Raw genomic sequence first — 9,129 nt, 5'->3', positions numbered from 1 at the left:
AAGTGAGAAGTCTCACCCTTAACCAATGGTTTTATCTTCCCTGAAGGCTGTCTGCCTGCCCAGCGTGGACCTACGGATGATTTCCACTTTCATTTTAACGTAGACGTAATAACAACCCTAATGTTACCACCACTTCCCATAGCAATGATGGTGCCCCTCGTGTGTGAAAGGACTTGCACTTTGAAAGCATGGTTCCCCAGGGCCAGATCCCCGGAGACTCCGAGCCGCCTTCCTACCCCCTTCCTCCGAACACGCAGGGTGCCTGTCAGGTGCGGGCGTGGAGAAGTGCAGAGACAGCCAGCCGGTTAGACCCCCTGTGATGAGTGCGGTGAGGAGGGCGCAGCGGGAGGGAGGCTTCTAGAAGCCCCCCGTGCCTGGACTGAGCCCTGGAGACCGAGCAGAAGTTTTATAGGGAAACACACCAAGGCTGGAAGGTCCCTCCCATTCAGGGAATGGGAAGCAGCCAGCACTGCTGGCGCTGAAGATGGACATGGGCTGGGGAAGGGGAGGAGAGAAAGGCAGGCAGGGCCAGAGCGGGAAAACTTCCTATGTCCTGCCTAAGGTTTTGCCCCGCCCCGCCCCCCCCCCCCCCCCCCCCCCGCAGGATCCCCTGTAAGGCCTTACGCAGAGGAGCCTTTAGGAGTGGGTCCTGGAGGCACCAGCCGGCAGTGCGTGGCTGCCCGCCTGGAGAGGACGGCCTTGGCATGCATCAGCGCTGCGCTTGCACAGGCGGAGGGATCCTTGCAGACTTTGGTGCTTGGCTCTCCATAGGGCAGTTCCCCCACTACCCTTCGCGCCCCGGTTGGTGCCCTGAATGGATCTAGAGTTCGCCATATGTCTGCGATGGTGGCGGCAGGACTGAGGGAACCCAGCCATCAAGTTCATTTTCAAACAATTGGCGGGGAAAATACTTGGCACAATTAGAGAAATGGTTAATATAGTCTTACTTAAAATGGAAAATTGACCTTAAAAAAAATCCAGGGCTTCCCTGGTGGCGCAGTGGTTGAGAGTCCGCCTGCCGATGCAGGGGACACGGGTTCGTGCCCCGGTCCGGGAAGATCCCACATGCCGCGGAGCGGCTGGACCCGTGAGACATGGCCGCTGAGCCTGCGCATCCGGAACCTGTGCTCCGCAACGGGAGAGGCCACAACAGTGAGAGACCCGCGTACCGCAAAAAACAAAACAAAACAAAACAAAAAACCAGTGCTCTAGTAAGTAAAGGGTTTCTCTCACTTCTGGGGGCTGCTCTAGCAAATTAATCAACCCCCAGGAGGGTATCCTTGGAACCTCCAAATTATAGGCAGCTGGTCAGAAGCACAGGTGGATTTGCAGCTGGCGTCTGAAGTGGCGGCAGTCTTGGGCTGAGTCCTCAGCCTGCGGGACCTGATGCCGTCTCCGGGTGGAGAGTGGCAGAACCGAGTTGAATTGTAGGACCCCCGGCTGCCGTCAGAGCGCTGCTTGTTGGCAGTGTAGGGAAAAGCTCCCCGCACGCTGGACTCGGGACTAGGATCATCAGACCTGCACCTGGCCTTGGAGGAGCTCTGGTTCCAGTGCTGAGACCCAGAGCATCTGGTCCAGGTTGGACTCCTGAGTCTTCCTGGGCATCACCTGGGCAGCAGGGACCCTGGAGCTGACCTCAAAGCCATCACAGGCCTGGGGCACTCGGACGTGGAACGCTGTTCACAGAGGTACTTGGGGTCCCTCGTTGCCTTGAGTCTTGCTGCAGGGCAGGTCCTCACACTTACATCCGGGAACTCAGCCTCTGAGGCTGGGGGATGCTCTTCCTCCTTCTCCAGCCTGTGTGGTGGCCGGAAGGGGAAATGGGGGGACGCAGCATGTTTGCTCAAAGGACCTGCTGAAGTCTGAAGGCTCAGGTTTCTGAACTCTGAGTGGAAACCAGAGCCCTATGGGGCCCTCAGGTTACGACGCACAGATCTGGGAAAGGTATTTTCATGGACCCCTGCTGTGGGTTTGGGAGCCAAGGTCGTTAAGCTGGTGGCCATCACGATTTAACTGTAGTGGGAGCAGAGGGGCCAGGGTCGGGGGGCTCCAAGAGAAGAAAGCCATGCAGTTTGGCTGGTATCCACCGGCCCAGTGTACCCAGTTGTCTGAGCTACTGGCAGGAAAGCCATCTCAGGCACTCATTTAGAATCAACACCGTTCCTCCGGCCCCCACGAGGGAGGTGGCCCTGGAAGTCCCCACTGGATGGATACTGTTCCCTGGGGACCGCAGACCTTGCACTCACCCAGCCCGGCTCCTGCATCACCCCTCGGCAGGCCGGCCGTGCCCTCCCTGGGGGCCTACAGGGGACAGTCCCGGCCCCTCCCCACCCTGCTCCGGCTCAGGTGTGCCTCGCTTCTCGCAGGGCCGAGGGGCAGCCTAGAACCCGGTCTGCTGCCCACTGCAGTTGGGCCTTGGGGCATCCCACACTCTGGTCCACACCTGTGGGGCTGTGGTCAGTGATAAACAGGGATGCTGACCCAGGGTGGCGGTTCTCTGGGTCGGGGTCCACACTGAAAGCATCCTCCTGCTGAGCGAACAAGCCGGCCATGCAGTTGCTCAGTGGACGGTCAGTCAGCATCTCTGAGGCCTCAGACCTCCTCCACGGGTGACGTGTTTCTGTTTCAGACCACGGTCCTGGGTGCTTTACGAGCTGGGTTTGTGTAGAATACGACCGGACAAGGATTTTGGCGGTTAGGATCCATCGATTCCGCGGGCCACTCTTCAGATAAATTCCCCAGTCAAATCCACCTTTGTTTCTCCAGAGAAACCGGATCTGGATCTTCAGGCCCCATCAGTGAGAAGGTGCTGAGTTTGCCCGCCTGGCCGAGATGCCGGAGAGGACCAGTCTGAACATAGCGTCAGATCAGAAAGTGGAGAACCGGGTTCCAGCTTCTCAAAAAAAATCAAGCCGTCAGCCTCTTCGGGAGCTAAGTCTCCTTTTCAACATCTCAGTTATTACACACACTCCAAACTTAGTTCCCTAACCTCTGAGAAAACTTCCGGTCCGATGCTGACCACTGCTGTCAAACCCACCAAATCTAACTCCAGAAGGGAGTTGATCTGAACATCCTCCGTCTGTATGGGCTTGGTTCAATGCTTTTATTTCATGCAAAGCAACCGCTGAGGAAGGGTAGCCATTTCCTTTGTGCCCAGGAGCCCCTGGCCCCTCCAGAGACGTTTGGAGCTATTTATAAATGTGACACACGATGATGCCTGCCTTGGCAAGCGGGTCCTACAGAACTTGAGGTTTGGGGAGGTCGGAACAGATACCCCAGTCTGAATCTAGCCATGATGTCATTTGCCTTCTAATTCCAGGTGGCCTGCTGCCCGGGGAAGCCATCTGAGCCCTTGAGGGAAGCAGGGCCCCATGGGAAATTTTGGTCCCTGAGGACCCCCGCTGGTAGGTTGGGAGACGTCTGGACCTGTAACAGGTCCTGGGGTGGGAAGGCTCCAGCGCTCCATTTTGGGAATTTATGCCCCCAGAGAAGTTCTCACGCGTTTTAATGGAAATCAGTTTCCCTCTGCCTCACCATCCTCTGCCTTGTCCTTTTAGGCAACAGCACAACCCAGGGCAGAGCAGGATGCTTTAACCACCCAGACCCCAGACCCAGATAATCTACAGCTGGGCCTTCTGAAGATGCTCCTGGATGTAAATTGGAACCGTTTTTTTTTTTTGGCGATTTTTAAGGCCTCATTGAGAATAGTAGAAATGACAAAAAGATTAGAATCAGATAAACATTTTTTTAAGGAAAATATAATAGATCCTAAGAAACTGTATGTCTGCTTGGCATTGCTTCCCAGAAAACTCCTGGGATTGATTGTTGAACATACGGTTTGTGACTGTCATGCAAAGCACACAGAGGTGGCTGGGGGTCTGCGCTAGCTCAGAAAGTGCAGGTCATGCCAGCCTGGCACCCCTTCTCCTTCAGATCGTGCTGTTCAGTTAATACCTCAGGTGGAGCACATAGAGAGTATTTTTCTTATTTCATAAAATAGGAAATATAAAGTATGAAGTAGATCAGATCAATGAATAAAATACCAACCAAGATGAATATCAAGTTTGGATGTCAAATTTTAAATATGAAAAAAAGAGTGGATATATGTATAACTGATTCACTTTGCTGTACACCTGAAACTAACACAAGATTGTAAATCAGCTATATTCCAATAAATATTAAAAACAAAACAAAAATTTTAAGTACGGGAGAAACGTTTTGGCAATTCATGGGAAAAATAACTGGGGAGCTGTTAAATAAACCACAGCGTGGTGTGATTAAAAAGCACACATAAACCTGCCTGCCTGCCTGAGCAGCTATGTCCTCCTTGAGGGTGGGTTCTGTTCACATTGTCACATCTGTTCCTACACCAGTGCCAGCCACACGCTGGGGCCTCAGCCGTCTCTGGCGGTTCCTGCCTCAGCCCTCGTGGGCTGCAGGGAGAGGGACAGCCCTGACCCCAAGGTGGTTCCCAAAGGCTGGGAGGAGAAACGCTTGGTGTCCCCTGTGAGAGGCAGTGCAGCAGCTGGAGGACCGAAGGCCTGCACTGAGTTTAGGGACAAGTCGGTGCTCGCCCAGGTGACAGCAGTCGGAGGGGCTCCAGGTGGAGCCGTGCAGAGGAGCCCGTTTGCAGGTCCAGGTGGCTGACCTTGGCAGACACAATGCTCAGCGAACACCCACGGGCTCCTCTACATTTTCCTCTGCGGTTGGTTGACCAGATGACCATGTGACCAGATCTCACGGCCACGGATGTTACGAGCTGGTGTGTCTCCTCCATTCCTCTGAAATTATGGAATATATATGTACATATATAATCTCTGTCCCCGGTTCCAGTCACAGAACTCCTAAAATCCAGGTAACTTCCCAAGTGGTAAGAACACTTGGAACATCCTTTGTTCTAATATTTGGTCTCTGACTTTGGTTCCTGACACAGATCTCTTAAATCCTGTGGAATTTCTTGGGCGATAGGCATGTCTGCTGTTCTAATGAGGCGACTTTTGGTGGGTTCCTGGGTGGCTTCCAGATGCCGGCTGGTCACGAGAAAGGTCAAGCCATTCTAATCATGCTTAGAATGTTCAGCCCTACCCCTGCATCCTCCGGGAAGGACAGAGAGCTGGAGATGGAGTTAATGATTGATCTTGCCTATATGATAAAGCCTGTATAAAGACTCCCAGAGTGTGGGGTTCTAAGAGCTTCCGGGCTGATGAACACATCTACGTGCAAGAAGGTGGTGCCCCCCGAGTCCACAGGGACAGAAACTCCTGCGCTCGGGACCCTTTTGGACCTTGCCTTATGTGTCTCTTCATCTAGCTGTTCATTCATATCTTCTACTGTCTCTCTTTTTTTTTTTTTTTTTGTGGTACGCGGGCCTCTCACTGTTGTGGCCTCTCCCGTTGCGGAGCACAGGCTCCGGACGCGCAGGCTCAGCGGCCATGGCTCACGGGCCCAGCCACTCCGCGGCACGTGGGATCTTCCCAGACCGGGGCACGAACCCGCGTCCCTTGCATCGGCAGGCGGACTCTCAACCACTGCGCCCCCAGGGAAGCCCCTATCTCCTTTATAACAGACCAGCAAATGTTTCCCTGAGTTCTGTGAGCCATTCTAGCAAATGATCAGATCCAAGGAGGGGCTCATGGGAACCTCTGATTTGCAGCCAAGTCGAAGAGAAGGTGGGGGTCACCTGGGGACCAACTACAGGTTCTTGGCATCTGAAGTGGAGGCAGTCTTGTGGGACTGAGCCCTTAACCTGTGGGGTCTGATGCTAAACTTCAGGTAGACAGGGTCAGAGCTGAATTGCTGGACACGCAGCTGGTGTCACAGGTTTTCTTGATGTGTGGAAAACCTACATTTCCGGTGTCGGGAGCATTGTGAGTGAGTGGTATCGTGAGAGTGAAGGTGAAACACGCAGGGAATGATTTTCTCCAAGGAAACCCTCCCTTCCCTTCTCCTTGTGTCCTGGAAGCTGTGTGTCACGATGGCCGTGTCACAAGGTGAAGGGATCTGGTATCTCTGACTCATGCTGGGAGGACAGTCCCTCTTTGTTTGAGTGAGAAATAGACTTCTATTGTTTTTAATACTGAGACTTTTAAAATTGAAGTAGAGTTGATTTACAATGTTGTGTTAATTTCTCTTGTACAGCAAAGTGAGTCAGTTATACATCTATATACATTCTTTTTCATATTCTTTTCCATTATGGTTTATCATAGAATATTGAATATAATTCCCTGTGCTATACAGTAGGACCTTGTTGTTTATCCATCCTGTATATAAGAGTTTGCATCTGCTAATCCCAAACTCCCAATCCATCCCTCCCTCACCCGCCTCCCCCTTGGCAACCACAAGTCTGTTCTCTATGTCTGTGAGGCTGTTTCTGTTTTGTAAATAAGTTCATACGTATCATTTTTTTAGATTCCACATGTACGTGATATCATATGGTATTTGTCTCTCTCTGTCTGACTTACTTCACCTAGTATGATAATCTCTAGGTCCATCCATGTTGCTGCAAGTGGCATTATTTCATTCTTCTGTATGGCTGAGTTGTAAATACTGAGATGTTTGAATTTGTCTACTATAGAAGCTGGTGGCTCCTTGTTCTGTCTAATACACTGACCAAGTAGGAAGTGTTTCCAGATGTGATGAAAGGCAGCCTGCTCAGATTTCCCTACTTTTCTAGAGAGTGAGGATTGTCACCTTGGTTTCGTCTATCTGCTTTACTTGTTCAAGCTCCCTTGGTCAGATTGTCTTTAATAAAAGGCTTCTGCTGTTTTTTCAAAAGGCATAAAATAAATGAAATTTTCTAGCATTTATGGAGGGCTTGTGAAGCCCCCAGTGTGCATCTTGCTTCGTCCTCCCAGCAGCCCTACGACACAGGTGCTGTTACCAGCCCCATTTTTCAGGTTCAGAAGCTGAGGTGACAGAGGCAGGTGGCTCCCCTGGGCACAGTGGGGGTAGGTGGGGAGCTAGCTTCTCAGCCCTAGTCCAACTGACTGCAGAGCCCTCTCTCCTAACGGCTAAGTGACTCCGCTGATCTCATTTATCCTCCACCAATGCTTGAGTCCCCAACAAGTGTCTTCCGTAGTCTCTCTGGTAGAGCCCTCAAACACATTTCTGGTCCATTTTAATTTGCCAGAAAGTTCTTTATCCTGAGGTGAAATCTGAGTCCCAGACCTCCAATAGATGAATCATGAAGCATTCATGTGTCATCGTTCTCCTCTACACTGTATTCTGTATGCACCTTTCTATTTTAAGAAGACAGAGAGTCTGCACAGGAAAAGGGAAGAGCTAAAGGAGAGTTTCCAACCAGCCATCCATTGCAGAGAGAGGCATCACACGACAGAACTGATGAGTATTACGTAGTGCATTTCAAAGTCATGGTGAGGGATGAAGGGTGATGTTCACCATTGGTCTCAGGATCTTGTGCCGTGCTTTATTGCTATTTGAACATCCTGTACATAGAAATTATTTTTCAAAACATCTTTATCATGAACCATAGATAGTATTCTTCGGAATCATCTTTGGGGTTTATAGCAGGTGGCTCTCGCAGAATGTAATATATTTTCTTCCACGTGAATGAGTCAAATGAAGGAGTGGATTCTGCAGCTCTGTCAGTAAAGGTATGATCTTGGGACACTCACTTCCCTTCGCTAGGGCCTTGTAAATGTGCCCTCAGCTTTCAGGACTAATGGGCTGTGGTGTAAGGAATATCTAGGCAGCCTCTGAATTTCAGAGGACCCATGAGGGAATATTTTTTATATTTAATCCCACCTCCACCGCTCCCAAACCCCACCAACAGGGATTCTAATTTAACTTTGCAGCCTTGATCAGAAGGCTCAGATACTTTTCCTCTACTATCTATGCTTTTTAATCAAGATTTCTTGATGACCTGTGTCCGTGTGTTTAATCTCTAGTAGTGAGAAGTTAGGGAGCACAGTTCACAAGACCACCTTCCCTTTGGACACTTGAGTTTGGTAACTCTCTAGAAGGAGTCACAGAACTCATTGAAAGCTGGTATACTCATGGTTACAGTTTATAACAGCAAAAGGGTGTAGATTAAAATCACATAAGAGGAGAAGCGCATGGGCAGCGTCCAGGAGGGAGGGCTCCTGACTCGGGCCTTCCAGTCTCCTCGCCCCATGGAGCCATGAACAGTGCTAACTCCTCCCAGCAATTATGTGTGACAGTACGCGGGGAGTATTGCCAACCAGGGAAGTTCACCCAGGCCTTGGTGTCCAGAGCCTTTATTGGAGCTCCAGGGTCAACTGTCCGCGTGGCTGGCCTCAGTCTCTAAACCTTCTGGAGGTTGAGCTGATACTGCATGACCCAAAAGCCCCCCACCATCAATACATTGCTAGACACTCCGGTGCAGTCCAAAACCCCAGGTCAACAAATGCCCCACTCATTGGTAGGGCATTCCAAAGGCTTAGAAATTACCCCAGGGGGTGAGGGCAAAGGTCAGCCCTCCTATTGGTCCATGTTAAAATTCTTACTACATATGCAGAAATGTTTTCTTTTAGATAAGCTTGCAAACACCAGTCTTTTTTTTTTTTTAAATCTTGTTTTCTGTTTGAGACAAAACAGTCAACGGCTTCATCCACAGTAAATGCACTTTGAACGCCTGCTCTTGTGCTTGGAGAATCCTCTGTTAACTGCTGACATATTTTACCTTGCCGTACCTCAGCCATGTCTTCTCTATCAGCAGGTCACGGCATGTGACATGTTACATGCGCCAGCAGCACAAATGGATGGAGCTGTGGAAGGGTTACCACCCCCTGACCACAGAGTGCTCAAGGCTCAACCTGGCTTCTGACCAGTACTGTTATTTTGGTCGCAGTTGCCAGTTCCCAGGGTTCTGAAAAGAAGGCATGATGAGATGCAGAACAATGTCAGCAGCCTCAAAATCTGCAGTTGATTTGTCACGGTCACTCGATTCCCTTTCACATACCCGTTTTCTCCTTCTCTCCAGGCTCAGAAAATGGGCAACACTCTGGCTCCACAAGGCTAAGACCTCTGCCTGTGCGTGAGGTCTCATTTATCCCACTTTTAGTCCCTTTCTCTCCTCGATTTTTCCCCTTCTCCAAATATGAACAGGTTACTCCTGTCTCTGAGAAACATTTTTATTTGACCTAATTA

Source organism: Grampus griseus (assembly GCF_964374135.1).
Source record: "Grampus griseus genome assembly, chromosome: 16".
NCBI classification, from domain to species: domain Eukaryota; kingdom Metazoa; phylum Chordata; class Mammalia; order Artiodactyla; family Delphinidae; genus Grampus; species Grampus griseus.
Note: the sequence above shows the minus strand (reverse complement) of the source record.